We start from the raw sequence: 13,472 nt of genomic DNA, 5'->3' as shown, positions 1-13,472 counted from the left end.
TCCTTTCCTTTCCTTTCCTTTCCTTTCCTTTCCTTTCCTTTCCTTTCCTTTCTTCTCTGTTCATAGACAGTGATGTTTGGACCGCACAACCTGTCTGACACCCAGTAACCTGGCCTGCTGTCCTTCACGGTACTATAGTTACTAGTGAATCCACATCTTTGACAGGGTTCCTCATGACTTTCTTGCAAATAAGCTAGAGAAATGTGGGCTAGACAAAGTAATTGTTACATGGATTTGTATTTGGTTGACTGGCTGAACCCAAAGGATGCTCAATAATGGCTCCTTTTCTTCCTGGAGAGAAGTGACCAGTGGGGTCCCACAGGGTTCTGTCCTGGGCCCAGTGCTATTCAACATTTTTATCAATGACTTGGATGACAGAATTGGGGGCATACTCATCAAATTTGCAGATGTCACCAAATTAGGAGGAATAACTAATACCCCAGAGGACAGGATCAAAATTCAAAGTGACCTGAATAGACTAGAAAACTGGGCCAAAACTAACAAAATGAATGTCAACACAGAGAAATGCAAGGTAAATAAAATGCCCAGATATAGGACGGGGGACACCTGGCTGAATGAGACTACGTGTGAAAGGGATCTAGGAGTCCAAGTAGACCATAAGTTGAAATATGAGTCAACAGTGTAATGCAGCAGCTAACAAGGCCAATGCGATTTTAGGCTGCATCAACAGAAGTACAGTGTCTAGAGCAAGGGAAGTAATAGTGCCACTATATTCTGCTTTGGTCAGGCCCCACCTGGAATACTGTGTCCAGTTCTGGGTACCACAATTCAAAAAGGACATTGAGAAACTGGAGCATGTCCAAAGGAGAGCGACTAAAATAGTGAAGGGTCTGGAAGCCATGTCCTAGGAGGAACGACTTAGGGAGCTGGGGATGTTTAGCCTGGAGAAGAGAAGGTTAAGAGGTGATATGATAGCCCTGTTTAAATACTGGAAGGGATGTCATATTGAGGAGGGAGCAAGCTTGTTTTCTGCAGCTCCACAGACTAGGACCCAGAGCAATGGATGCAAGCTCCAAGAAAAGAGATTCCACCTCAACATTAGGAGGAACTTCCTGACAGTAAGGGCTGTTCGACAGTGGAATGCACTCCCTCGGAGGGTGATAGAGTCTCCTTCCTTGGAGGTCTTTAAACAGAGGCTGGATGGCCATCTGTTGTGTATGCTTTGATTGAGATTTCCTGCATGGTCTCTTCCAACTCTATGATTCTATGATTCCAAGTGGCATGGATTCCTGGGCCATGAATTATTGTAACTTCATATGGATTCTCCCATCCAGTCCATACATAAGGGCTACTTGTGCCCAATTCTTCCTCAGTCATAATTTCCAATCTATCTATGAGTATGAGATTAAACAGAAAGAGCATTTGCCATACATGAGCATTTTGGGGAATGCCACCTAAATGAGTGCAACATTTTATCACACAAATACCCCTAAACCAGAATGCTTTTTATTTTAAGAGCTTCTTATATCCTCTTTCCACATTTTTATTTGAAATTACTGATGTATGCAAAATAAGGTCATTAGAAGGCAAACCTTTTCTGGCATACAATAGCATTTGATCCTTTCAAAGTACACACTCTGTGCTTGATGTGGTAAGACTCTTGCTGAGGTCTGTTGATTCTCATCCCGACCCCCCCCCCCCTACTACTTAGAAAGTTTCCTTTCCTCAAGTGCCTAGAATGGAAATCAGTCTCCAGGGTTTCTTTCAAAGCTTAGCATAGCACATCAACTGTAACCGAACTCAAACATGCAGGAATAGTATATGCCAGTTAATCTCCACTGCTGGGGAAAGCAGAGCGGTTCAAATGCACTGTGGAGGCTGTGTGCCCTTAGATGCTGGCAAGATTTACATGAACTCTAAAGGTTGCTTCTTATGTTCTGTTTTAAAAGCCTCTGGTGGTTCCCATGAGTCACACCTGTGTCTGCAAAGGCATGCAAAATTCTGTATGAGTAATACACAGGAACAATCCCAAACAGACTGGAAACTGCCTAGCTACTACTGGAGTAGCAGTGTTTTATAGTTAGAAGCACTGCGAGCTGTGAGTATGAGTAATCAAGCAGGAAGTTTGCATGCTTTTTCAGAGGTGAGTTGCAGAGTTGTTGTGTGCCTTCAAGTTGTGTTTTTAACTGGTTATCTATTGTTGTATTTTAATCTGTTGTTACCTGTCTCAAGCAATAGAAGGTGGATTGTTTTATTATTATTTATTATTATTATTTCTACTACCACCAAGACAACCCTATAGTCATAGTCATGGGGTTTTCTTGGCAAGATTGGTTCAGAGCGGGCTCGCCATTGCCTTCCTCTGAAGCTGAGAATATGTGGTTTGTTCAAGGTTGCCCAGTGGGTTTCCTGAGTGGGGATTCCCTGGTTTCCAGAATCCTAGTCCAACATGTAAACCACAATACCATGCTGACCTGAGTTGTGTAGTGTCCTCAAAATGTACTGTGAGAAGTATATTCAAAGATACTTCATATATTACTGTGGCTAAACAATACAAGGGAATGCAAAGTTACAATACCCTGAGGCAGACTATTTATTGATCCTGGGAGAACAGTACTGTCTACTCTAACTGTACTGTCTACTCTCCAAAGCTTCTGCCAGATGTTTGTCTGTCCCACCTGACTTCTTTTTACCATGGGATAAAGTGGGAACTCCACTGGCATATTATGTATTCTGCCCCTGAACAGACAGACAGCTGCTTCTGGAACTGCTTTGGAAATGACCCAGCAATTGAAATACTATTTTTTTGTTTACTTTCTAAAATGTTTCAAATAGCCAATGACAAGACTATATAGAATTACAAGTAGATGATGTCCTCATATCAAAAAGTGTTAATTCAGATATTAGTTTGGTCCTCAATGAGATAGAACTCTCTCTCTGGAAAAATTCTCTCCATAAAGCAAAAGCAGGATGTTGGGGAGGGGAAAGGACATGCTGTGACCTTTCTGACATGCTAGCTTTGTGTGCCAAGGAAAGGAGGCTTCATATGGAGGGGCCTCCTGTGACACACCTCCAGGCTGAAGTGAGAGAGCTGGGCCACCTGGCCATGCCAACCTGTGCCAGTTTGGAGACCAGGATTCCAAACTTTCATTTTTTAAAAAGTAGTTTTATAGCTCTTGTGGGTGCCAAGTTGAGGGGCAAAACCTAAGGCACTCTTCTGTGAAATTTTTGTGAGAGAAACAAGTGAAATGGACGTTGAAATGTAGTAGAAGGAAACAAAAACAACAACCATTAATTTACTGAATTTCTATAATTAGAATAATTAGTACAATGTGCACATTTTATGTAAATTTACATAAAATTTACAGCGCTTTATAAATAAAGGATAATAATAATAATAATAATAATAATAATAATAATGCCCAGATTGGGGGAAATGGACTATGATAAATCTGTGGATAAGCCATGCAATATGATGGGAACCTCTGAAGGTAAAACTGAACCTCTCAGTAAATTGTAATTTAGCAGGTTCTCAGTTCAATGCTCCCTTTAACATTTCTTGCCTCCACAGTGGATGCTTTGTAAGTAACAAATGTCCTGTGAGTGTTCTTCCAATGACTTTTAAATATTGCCATTTTTAATATCAGATTTGTATCTATTTATTCTGTCCTGTAGAAGAGTTGTATGTAAATTAATTCCTGTTTATTACTCTGTGTATACATTTGGACTCTGCTGTTGGCATTTATATTACATGGCCTTTTGCCCCACTGTTTTTTCCCACCTTTTCTCTTCATTTAACCAATAAAGTAAATGAACTAGGTGGCTGGGGGAGAGAGGAAGGAAGATAAGTTTGGAAAAGTTCCTTTTCTAAGCAATGTACATACATATATGTGTATGTGACACACACACATACACACACTGTCTATGTGAATGAATGCACCATGAAGTTAATGCAGAAAGCCCAATACACAGAAGGCCATGCTACAATCAGTACATTAGTTTTAAGATGTCACAAAATTCTTTTTAAAGCTCATTTTGTGTAGAAAGCATGTGTCTATTCCCCACACAAAACAATTTAAGATCATTGTTGCCAAAATCAGGCATCCCAATGAAAGGAATTACAAAAATGAAGGGGAGAAGTCTTACTATGATACATCAATGTAAGATGAGCATGTGAAATTCACTCAAGTAGAGTTATAGTTGTGTTCGGTTTTGGTTGTGAACTAATATAAGGATTTGGAGACTAGCATTGTTGATGATCCAGTACTATTCATGAGAACTCAAAAAGGAGACAGAATGGCATTTTTAGAAACAGATGAAATTGCTTGTCTGAACCAGAAGCTCACCCTTTGTCCTGGGCCTCCTCATTTAAACTTGGCTGCACTTTCTATGTACCATTTTGCAATATTTCTGTCAAGTGCTGAGATGGATACAGTGTAATTTTAAAGCAGGGCATAGAACAACCTGTCACATCTTGCTTTTTGTCTTGCTTTTCATGGGTTCATTACCTGGATCACCAAGCCAGAGAAATGTAGCCAATTAAGTTATTAAGGCAGCAGGTTTGTACCTATTTGCCCGGGAGTTAGGTCATGCTGAGTTCAGTGTGGCTTAAAGATGGTGTTTGCAGCATGCAAACCTGCACAGCCTACTGACATCTGCACTTTGGGACTGACACTCTTGTTCAGGCAGCAGTTACAGCATTAAGTGCCACTTTCTACCCCAATGTCCCTCTCAGCACATGGCCTGACCTCTTTGCCTCTTCAATTTCAATCCCATTGTGATAGCCTCCAAGAACCATCTTGTTCTCCATTAGACCATCCACTTATCTTCCTGTATCAGAAGGCCAGGGGCTCTTTCACTGCAACATAATCATAGCATCAAGAGTCAGCATGATTTATCGGTGTGAGCATTGGACTATGACTGGAGACCAGGGTTTGAATGCTCACTCAGCCATTGAAACCCACTGAGGACCAGTACAGATCAGCATTAAAAGCTGCCTTGCAGGTGGTGTAGGAACATGGCATATGCATGATGCATGCCCTTACACTGCCCTGATGCTTCATGGAAGCCACCTGCCTGCTCACATGTGGGTTGGCTTCATGGTATTCTGGCAGCATGGTGTTTAGATGCTGCACGCCGCCCAAATGCTGCAAAGTCATAGCGGCCACAGTGGAAAGGGCGCCCTTTTGCTGGCTGAAAAAAAGAGTGCCATTTTGCTGCCTCTTTTTGAGCTGGCACCCCTGAGTGATCTTAGTCAAGTCACACTCTTTCAGCCTGAGAGGAAGGCAAAGACAAACCCCCTCTGAACAAATCTTGCCAGGAAAATAATAGGGTCACCGTAGGGTTGCCATAAGATAGAAACGACCTGAAGGCACACAACAGTTATAGCACTGTGATTCCACTTTAATATGGCTGTATCCTACAAAATCCTGGGATTTTGCAGTTTGGTGAGGCACTAGAGCTCTTGGATTGAGAATTCAAAGTACCCCTTCTTAAACTGCCAGTCCCAGGATTCCATAGGATGGAACTATGACTGTAAAAATGGAGTCATAAGCAGTAGTGAGAAAGGGCCCTAAAGAGGCAATGATGGGATGAAAAGTCTGTCTAATCCTACCTGTGCTTGTGCCTTCCGATTATCATCAGAGCAAAACAAAACATAGCATTTAACTGAAGTGTTTGTTCCTGGTACCGTGGCAATATATTTACGAGGAACCTATGCAACCAGAAATGACCTTATTTGCTTTTAATCATTAGCCAGTCCAATTAAGGCCTTTTGTGAATAATGGGTTGCTTGGTCTCAGTTCATTGGACTGTATTCCACACAGCGTGGGATCCCTGTTCTGATTCATTTGGGAGCAGTGTTTCTCTACTCAGGGGTGTCGCTAGGGGTGTGTGGACGTCACCAGGGGACACCTCAGAGGGGGTGTCACTCGGTCCGGCAGCTGATGGGACTGGGTTACTCTCTCGTCTGACAGCATTTCTGTCATTTCCCTTTGCTGCTCACCCAGCAGCTCCACCAGATCTGAAAAAAAGGCTGTTGAAGAAAGTAGAGGGGTATTAAAAAATTATCCACACGTGGTGTCAGATGCACTAGGTATGCCACTGCCCCTACTTCAGGGAATGGTATACATGGTGTAGTGAGACAAAGGAGATTAGCACATAGCTTTTTCCCCCAATCTGTGCCGAGACTAAACAGATGTTATGGCACAGTTCCATGTACCCGATTGGGACTTCTCAAATACTATGCAATGAATGGAAAAGTACAGTTATTGTTGGGTTTTTTTGGCTAAGTCTGGGAGAAGTCCTGATTGGGTACAAGATGCCTCCGATCTGGGCATGAAGCTCTGCCATAACTTCCATTTATTCACGGTCTCAGTCCATTCCCAGATCAGGAGAAAACAGCCAGTGTGATAATCTCCTATGACTCTGGAGACCAGGGTTTGAAGCCCTGCTTGAGCATAAAATCCCATGGGGTGACCTTAACAAAGTCACATGCTCTCAGCCTCAGAGGATGGCGATGGCAAACCCCCTCTGAAGAAATGTGCCAAGAAAACCCCATGATAGATCCTCCCTAGGATTGCTATAAGTGAAAAATGACTTTTTGGCACACAACCACAAAACAGTCCATGTAGCCCCAGAGCTGTTAAGGACTGCTAGGTAAAAACGGAACCCTAAATGCCCTTTAGGAGCCATGTGAGGTATTTTCCCCACATTCACCACTTCTCTAGTCCATTTTAATTGAAGGAACAGCCTTATGCTAAATCAGAAAGTGACTTCTGATCTGGTGCTGAGCTTGCTGTTTTCCTTCCCATTTCTTTTTTTCTTTTCTTTTTTCTTTGTGTCTTGTAAGACTGAAGAAATAAAATTTTAGACTAGACTCCAGCTCACCCCAGGAGACAGTTTAGCTGATTGAGGTAATGGTGCTGAGCGACAAGCAAATTGTAGAAAATCAAGAGTTGGTTAACACTAAAGCTGAGCTTCAAAAAAGTTTACAGAACGCCAAATAAAATAAAATAAAACAAGGAGAAAGATCTCTGTTTTGCCAAAGGCAAGTAAATCTTTTGGCTATGGAGACAATAAACATACCAGAGGTGGCAGGCTTAATAGATTTATTAGTAGGCAAGAAAAATACATGCTATGAAAGCAATTCCTATATTCTAGAACAGCGGTTCCCAACCTTTGTTGGGCCGCAAACCCCTTGTGGCTGTACGTCCCACCTGGTGGCCCCCTGATTGACTCGGAGACCAGGAAGGGGTGGGACTTCTGGCTGCCTACAAGTCCCCGCGGCCTTTGTGGCCAGAAGTCCCGCCCCTTCCCGGCCTCCCAACCAGTCAGGGAGGCCGCCGGCTGGAAGAAGAGGTGGGACTTTCAGCCGCAAAGACCAGTGAAAGCTCCTCCTCCTCCAGCACCAGCGAGGCCTCCTCTGGCCTGCCGCCACCGCCACCTCCCCCCTCCTCCTTCTCCAACACCAGCCAGGCCTCCTCTGGCCTGCCGCTGCCGCAATAACAATGGTGCTGATGGCAGTGGTGATGGCAGCCCCACACGGTGGCAGCGGTGGTGGTGGCCGTGCGGGGGAGGAGGTGGTAGCGGCAGCCCCAGCCCTGTGAGATGGTGGCGGCAGCCACGAGGAGGAGGGATTTATATAGGATGAAGGTTCTGTGGCCTTATATCCATTTCTCCCTGTTTTGGCATCATCCTGTTTGCAAGACACATTTCCCAAATACTGCTCAGGTATCAGCAGTCCAGACAAGAACCACATTTAAAAATAAACCTGTTGCTCTGGATCTTCTGGGAAAGTCTGGAGCCCTCTGTTCCCATGTCATCATGGCTGTCTGCACAGGCATCCTATCAAGTCACCAGTGGTGTCCCTGCCCAGAGTGTCACCCGTTGCAAGGAGGCAGGGCTTCTTGTGGCCGGGCTTCTTGGGGCAGGGCCTGTAGAGTGGCGCTGCAGCAGCGAGGAGAGGGTGCACTTGGTCCTCTCAGCAGCCCCCCCAGCCTTCCGAGTCCTGTGTGGCCATGGCCACTAGGGACCTGGAAAGCAGCCGCTCCCGGCCTTCTGAGTCCTGTTTTGCTATCATCACATAGGACCCAGGAGGCATCCACCCACTCCCCCCAGACTGTACTAACTGACTGGGTAATGTCACCCACCCTTTGGGTGTCAACTGGTGTGGTCCTCACCACCACACACACCCCTGGTAATGCCACTGACATCTGCCACCCACTGCAGGTCACTCATTCTGAGGTCAGGATGAGGTGCCCAACTTATGATTGCCTGTGGGCAGCATATTCTGACCTCAAAAATGAGTGATCTATGGCGATGGCTCAGTGCAATGCTTGTGCAGACAGCTGTGGCGTCGTGGAAATGGTGGACCAGGTAACCAGTGGAGATTAGGGCAGTTTCAGTGCTGGGATACTCCAGGCTACCCTTGGAGTTTCCTGGCTAGTGCAGATGGGGCCTTAGTATCAGAAGAGATGGAATTTATATGTAATTGTTGCATCCAAAATCTGCAGTTTTGCTTTTATTCATATCAGTACACAGTTACCCTTACAGAGCAAAATGAAAGGGAATGTGGAGAAATACTTCTTCCCCAGTAGATGGTCTATAATTTAATCTCCATATTAAAACTTGAATCAGAAAGCCAGTATCATTAGTGTTTCATCTCAGATAGGAACAGCCATTTTGATTCTGTGGCCGAAAGAGTAGCGAAAGCAAAGCTAAAGGGAAAACAAACCAATTAGATAAAACATGCCTCTGAGCTTTGTGTACCAATGTTAGCTCTTTTCCCCAAATGGGTGCTTTGTGGGGTTTTTTTCTCCTCAGGCTTAAAATTATATTGGTCAACAGGAATGAGCTGGGCCATTAAAACAAGCATGTTGGCAGAAGAGGAATTGTACAAGGCTGTGCGTGTGTGTGTGTGTTGGGGGGCGGCGGCACAGGATTTCTGGCAGAAATGCATGTTAAGTGAAAGAAGACTGAAATTCAAACCCTCAATTACTGATGCCCCAAAGGTTCTAGTTTAGACTCCTCTGCAATTCTGGCTTTGGTAATAAAAGATTTCCTTCTGTCTGTTTCTGAGTATGCAGGGTGTACAAAGAGCCACGTCGATCGGAGCTGCACAGTGCCTATAATAATTACTGCTGCCACTGCTGGGGCTGGGAATGATTTCAGCCTCTAGCAATGCACAGCTATTAGATTGCTGTACATTGAAATATCCTGGACATAGAGTGTTTCGCAGGGCTCCTGCAGTCTTCAGTTGAATCAGGTCATCCTCCAGCTAGGCCTTCATTCCTACCAGTGCCTATGGACCAGCAAAGTGAATAGAGAATCCTCCAGCAGTGGTTCAGTCACAACTGGGGAGCCTCCAGATGTTTCTGGAATTTAGCTCAGAATCTCTCACCATTGGCAGTGCTGGCTGGGACTGCTGGGAACTGAAGTCCAACATTCAGACTCTCAGTTTAGAACTGCTGCTATAAGGCTGTTAACAGGTAGTACATGTGCATGTGAGAAAGAGAGAGTTTGTCATATGCCAAGCGCAAAGCCTCACTCATGACAGGAGTTTAATAGCAGCTCACAAGTTCTGGAAAGGATAGTTATCAAATTGCTCAGCAATTCCCCTCCAAGTTTTGGAGTCTGAAATGGGAGAAAAAGCCCTTTAGAAATGAGAAAGACAAAGGCTAACAGTATTTAATTTAACCTCAGTTTCACTAAAGGAATGGTTCACAACCTTTGCACATCCAGATATTTTGGTCTTCAACTCCAAGAATCCCTTTTCATTAACCATGTTGACCGGAGGTTCTGAGAGTTAACATTCTAAACATCTGGAGGACCAAAGGTTGGGAATCACCACATTAGAGCTTGATTTTAAAAAATGGTTTAGGGTATTGGCAGTGAAAAACATTCCTTATGTGTTCTGTGATGCTCTCCACTTTGAAGCCCATCTAAAATAGGTGACTGCATGATTCCAAGGTCATTCTCTGCTGTTGCTGCTTTTTGTCAACCCATCATACTCTTTCTGTTTGGCATACCTTTTTGATGAAAACAGGGTTATGTTCCACTGAAAAAATGCCCTTTGCAATGGCCCTTTCTGCATTAAGTAAATATTGCTGGTCTGTGTTCACCTCTCTTTACTCCTGCTGGTGCCTGGGAAAGGTAATCCATTAACAGGAATGCAGAAGATCGAGTGCTGTCTTGTCGGTATGGATAGATGACATTCCTGAAATATTTAACCAGCCTGACCTCTCTTCCATTTTCACCAGGCCATTAAAGCTCCAGAAGCTAAGGCGCCCAAGGCGCTACATAAAGTATTAATGCCAGTTTCTTTTGCCATGTTCTGTCCCACTGTGTCTGTCTCATCCAAGTTAAAAAGAGAGCACCTCTGCTTTTGAAACTGAAAAGCAACCATGAATGTTCGCAAGAACATGCAAGCATTTCCTTGTCAATTTTTTATTATGCATCTGTGAAAACTGTAACTCTCTCTCTTATATGAAGTCAAAACAAAGTTGTTGTTGATATTATTATTTTTGGTAATATTATTTTGTTGTTGTTAATATTATGAATTCCTCAGTTAATAAAGCCTCTGACAAAGAAACTCCTTTTTACAAAGTCTTCTTATACCCTTCCAGGCCCCATGGATTTCGAACAATTACTAAGGAAGGTCAAAGGCAGGCTAGTTGCTGAACATAAAGAAAACAAAATAATGACCATGGAGGATCTACTTAAATTCAACCTAGACAATGAGGAAATCAAAATAGTAAAAGAGTTCTCATAACAAACATTGATCAGAACAGAGACTGCAGTCAAGAAATCAGAAGGCTAGGAATGAGAAGAGCAGCAATGAAAGAACTAATTTTTCCTCGAAGCCAAGATGATTAAACTGAGGCTATCATACTTTGATGACTTTATAAGAAGGCATGTGTCTTTAAAAAAGAACATGGACTGTATCAATATTTTAGAAATAATCCAGTCTGACACCACTTTAGCTGCTATAGCTTAGTGCTATGGAATCCTGGGATTTGTAATTTGTTGTGGCACCAGAGCTCTCTGGCAGAGAAGACTAAATGTCTCACAAAACTACACTTCCAAGAATTCCATAGCATTGAGCTATGAAAGTGGTGTCAAACTGGATTATTTCTGCAGAGCAGATGGAGCTATGGTGACTCCCACCTAAGGATTCTGAAACTTCCACCCCATTAACTAAGGCGCGTTGCAGACCGCCCAAAGGGGCGGCCTGTATCCAGCCCTTTCCCCGCCGGATCAGGGCCTCAGCTGCCACAGCAGCAGCCTCTGAGGCTTCGATCCGCCGCTTTCCAGGCCTCGGGGAAGTGGCAAAAGGCTGTTTCCCCACGGCCTGGAAAGGGGTGTCCTTGGGGCTTCATGCCCCAAGGACACCCGACGGCAGTGGGGAGGAGGGGAAAGGGGCCATTCGACCCCTTTCTGCCTTGCGTCGCTGGTGCAGCCATCTAAAGGTTGCACCAGCGATGCAAATTCTCCTTCCTGCGCTGCGACTAGGCCGCCCCAGGCGCCCTCGTGTGTTGCGAGGATGTCACTTCTGCACCTCCCTGTTTGGAGGCGGCGCGGTGGTGACATCCCAATGGTGGCGCCCATGTGTATAGGGCGCCGCCATTTTGTACGTCCCCAGGACGTTCCTAACCCTAGTACGTCCTGGGGACGTAATTTGCGCCCGTCTGTAACGGGCCTAAGTTATCATTGTTGGTTAGGATCAGATCTAAAATAGTTGATCCTTTTGTTGCTTTTGCTACCTTCTGGACAATGTCATTGTCTGTAAGCCATTTGAGGAATTTGTTGGACCTTAAATTTTTGGCAGAGTTTGACTTCTAACGAGTATCAAGATAACTGAAATCCCCATTATTACTACTTCTCCTTTCTGAATGTTTGGTTATCTGTTCCAGGAAGGCATCATCCAAGTCCTCAATCTGGGTTGTTGTTTCTCTTCCCCTTAATTTTTACCCAGATGCTGTCAACCTGGCTTCCAGGATTTAAGTCATGGATCTCTTCACAGGTGTTAATATCCCTGACATAAAATGCTACTTCACCTTCTCTCCTATTTGTAATATTTATCTAAAATAGGTTGTAAAGATGGTTTTATAATGACTTTAGATTTTTAAGAGTGGTGTGTGTGTGTGTATACATACACACATACACACACACACATATTGAGTATAGGCTTTGTTCTTTTTGAAAAACGCTTTAGCTTTTAACTAGGCCCTGTATAAGGGCTATTATTTAGCAGGATAGTATACTTAAGAATACTCAATTTTCTTCTAGCTTTAACTTTTGAATAAATTTAGGAGAATTAGATAAATGATGTTAAAGAGCTATTATTAGACTGGAAATCCCCCCACCGCTTTATTGTATCTATGGCCTGGTACACGCCGCTCTGAAAGGGTGGGCTGGAGGTGCCCGTTTTTCTTCCACACAGCGTCCCAGAAAAACTGGGTTCTTTTTAAGGCGCCTGGTGCACATCACGGGTGTGCCATTGGTGTACCGGTGACATAAATGACATGCAGAGACATCTATACACTGCATGTCACTTACGTCACGATGGCATCCCCTGTGTGGACAGGAGGCTGCCATGACACCGGCGCCTGCACATCCTAGGTTTCCAGAGCATGCGGTTGCTGAGCGCTCTGGAACCCTAGAATTGGCCTGAGGATGGCACTTCCTGCCCGTCTGTCCTGGGAGTATGCGTTCCCCTTTTAGTTTGTTTAGGTTCTTCCTTTCTTTCTTCAAATTGAGGTCAATTATTGGTGTTTCCCCCCCTACTTTGTTGCTATTTAGATATAGAAAAGCAGTATCTGTTTGTTGTTTTGTTGTGATAAAAATATTTACACACACACAAACCCCCAAAAGACAAGAAGTAACACAGAGAAAATTGTTCTTATCATACTAATCAGTTGTTTCCAGTCGTTCCACTTGAAATTGCTTCTCCCATATTCAGAAAGGTAGTCTTTTGCACCAAACCTGCATTTGCATTTTAATGGCATTAGTTCCCATGTTTGCTTCCATGCACTTGAAATATGACAATATCATTTTCACTACCCTATTTGCTATGTGATTAGTTTTAAAACAAACCACAGGAAGCCACAATTGCACAATTGTACAATTATATAATGATACTATTATGGAGAGAAAAAGCATTACCTGGCTAGATGAGGACGAGGAACAAGCATACACCAAGTTACTTCCACCATTTTTTCTTTTGCTTTTTTCTGCAAACCAACACTTGCCTAGTTCTGTTTTTGCGTATTACTCATTAAACTTCCTTAGGCCTGTTACAGACTGCCAAAATAAAGCTGCTTTGGGTCTCTTTGGAGGTATGCTGTTTAAATGATGCATGCATCCTAAGAATCCGGAAGCTGTACCAAAGCTGCACTCCAATGCTTAGGAATGGAGTGTGGCTTTGGCGTGACCTCCGGACTCTTAGGACCCATGCATCATTTAAACAGCATACCTCCAAAGAGACCCGAAGCAGCTTTATTTTGGCAGTC

General features: G+C 43.8%; 1 long non-coding RNA gene across 5 annotated transcripts in view; it reads right to left on the bottom strand.

The window, feature by feature from the left end:
• The window catches only part of LOC121919541, a 92,986-nt gene that overhangs the window by 6,618 nt on the left and 72,896 nt on the right, over window positions 1-13,472 (bottom strand). For 3 of the 5 annotated variants that reach the window (XR_006101501.1, XR_006101499.1, XR_006101500.1), the window contains one exon: window positions 6,567-9,594. The exons of 1 other annotated variant lie outside the window; for it this stretch is intronic. This is a non-coding gene — a long non-coding RNA (uncharacterized LOC121919541). Of the gene's footprint in view, window positions 1-6,566; window positions 9,595-12,533; window positions 12,946-13,472 lie in introns of those variants that run through there. One more of the 5 variants, XR_006101503.1, reaches the window with a different exon arrangement.

This window comes from Sceloporus undulatus, chromosome 1 (genome assembly GCF_019175285.1).
Source record: "Sceloporus undulatus isolate JIND9_A2432 ecotype Alabama chromosome 1, SceUnd_v1.1, whole genome shotgun sequence".
Taxonomy (NCBI): Eukaryota; Metazoa; Chordata; class Lepidosauria; order Squamata; family Phrynosomatidae; genus Sceloporus; species Sceloporus undulatus.
This window is presented reverse-complemented; position numbering and strand designations above follow the sequence as displayed.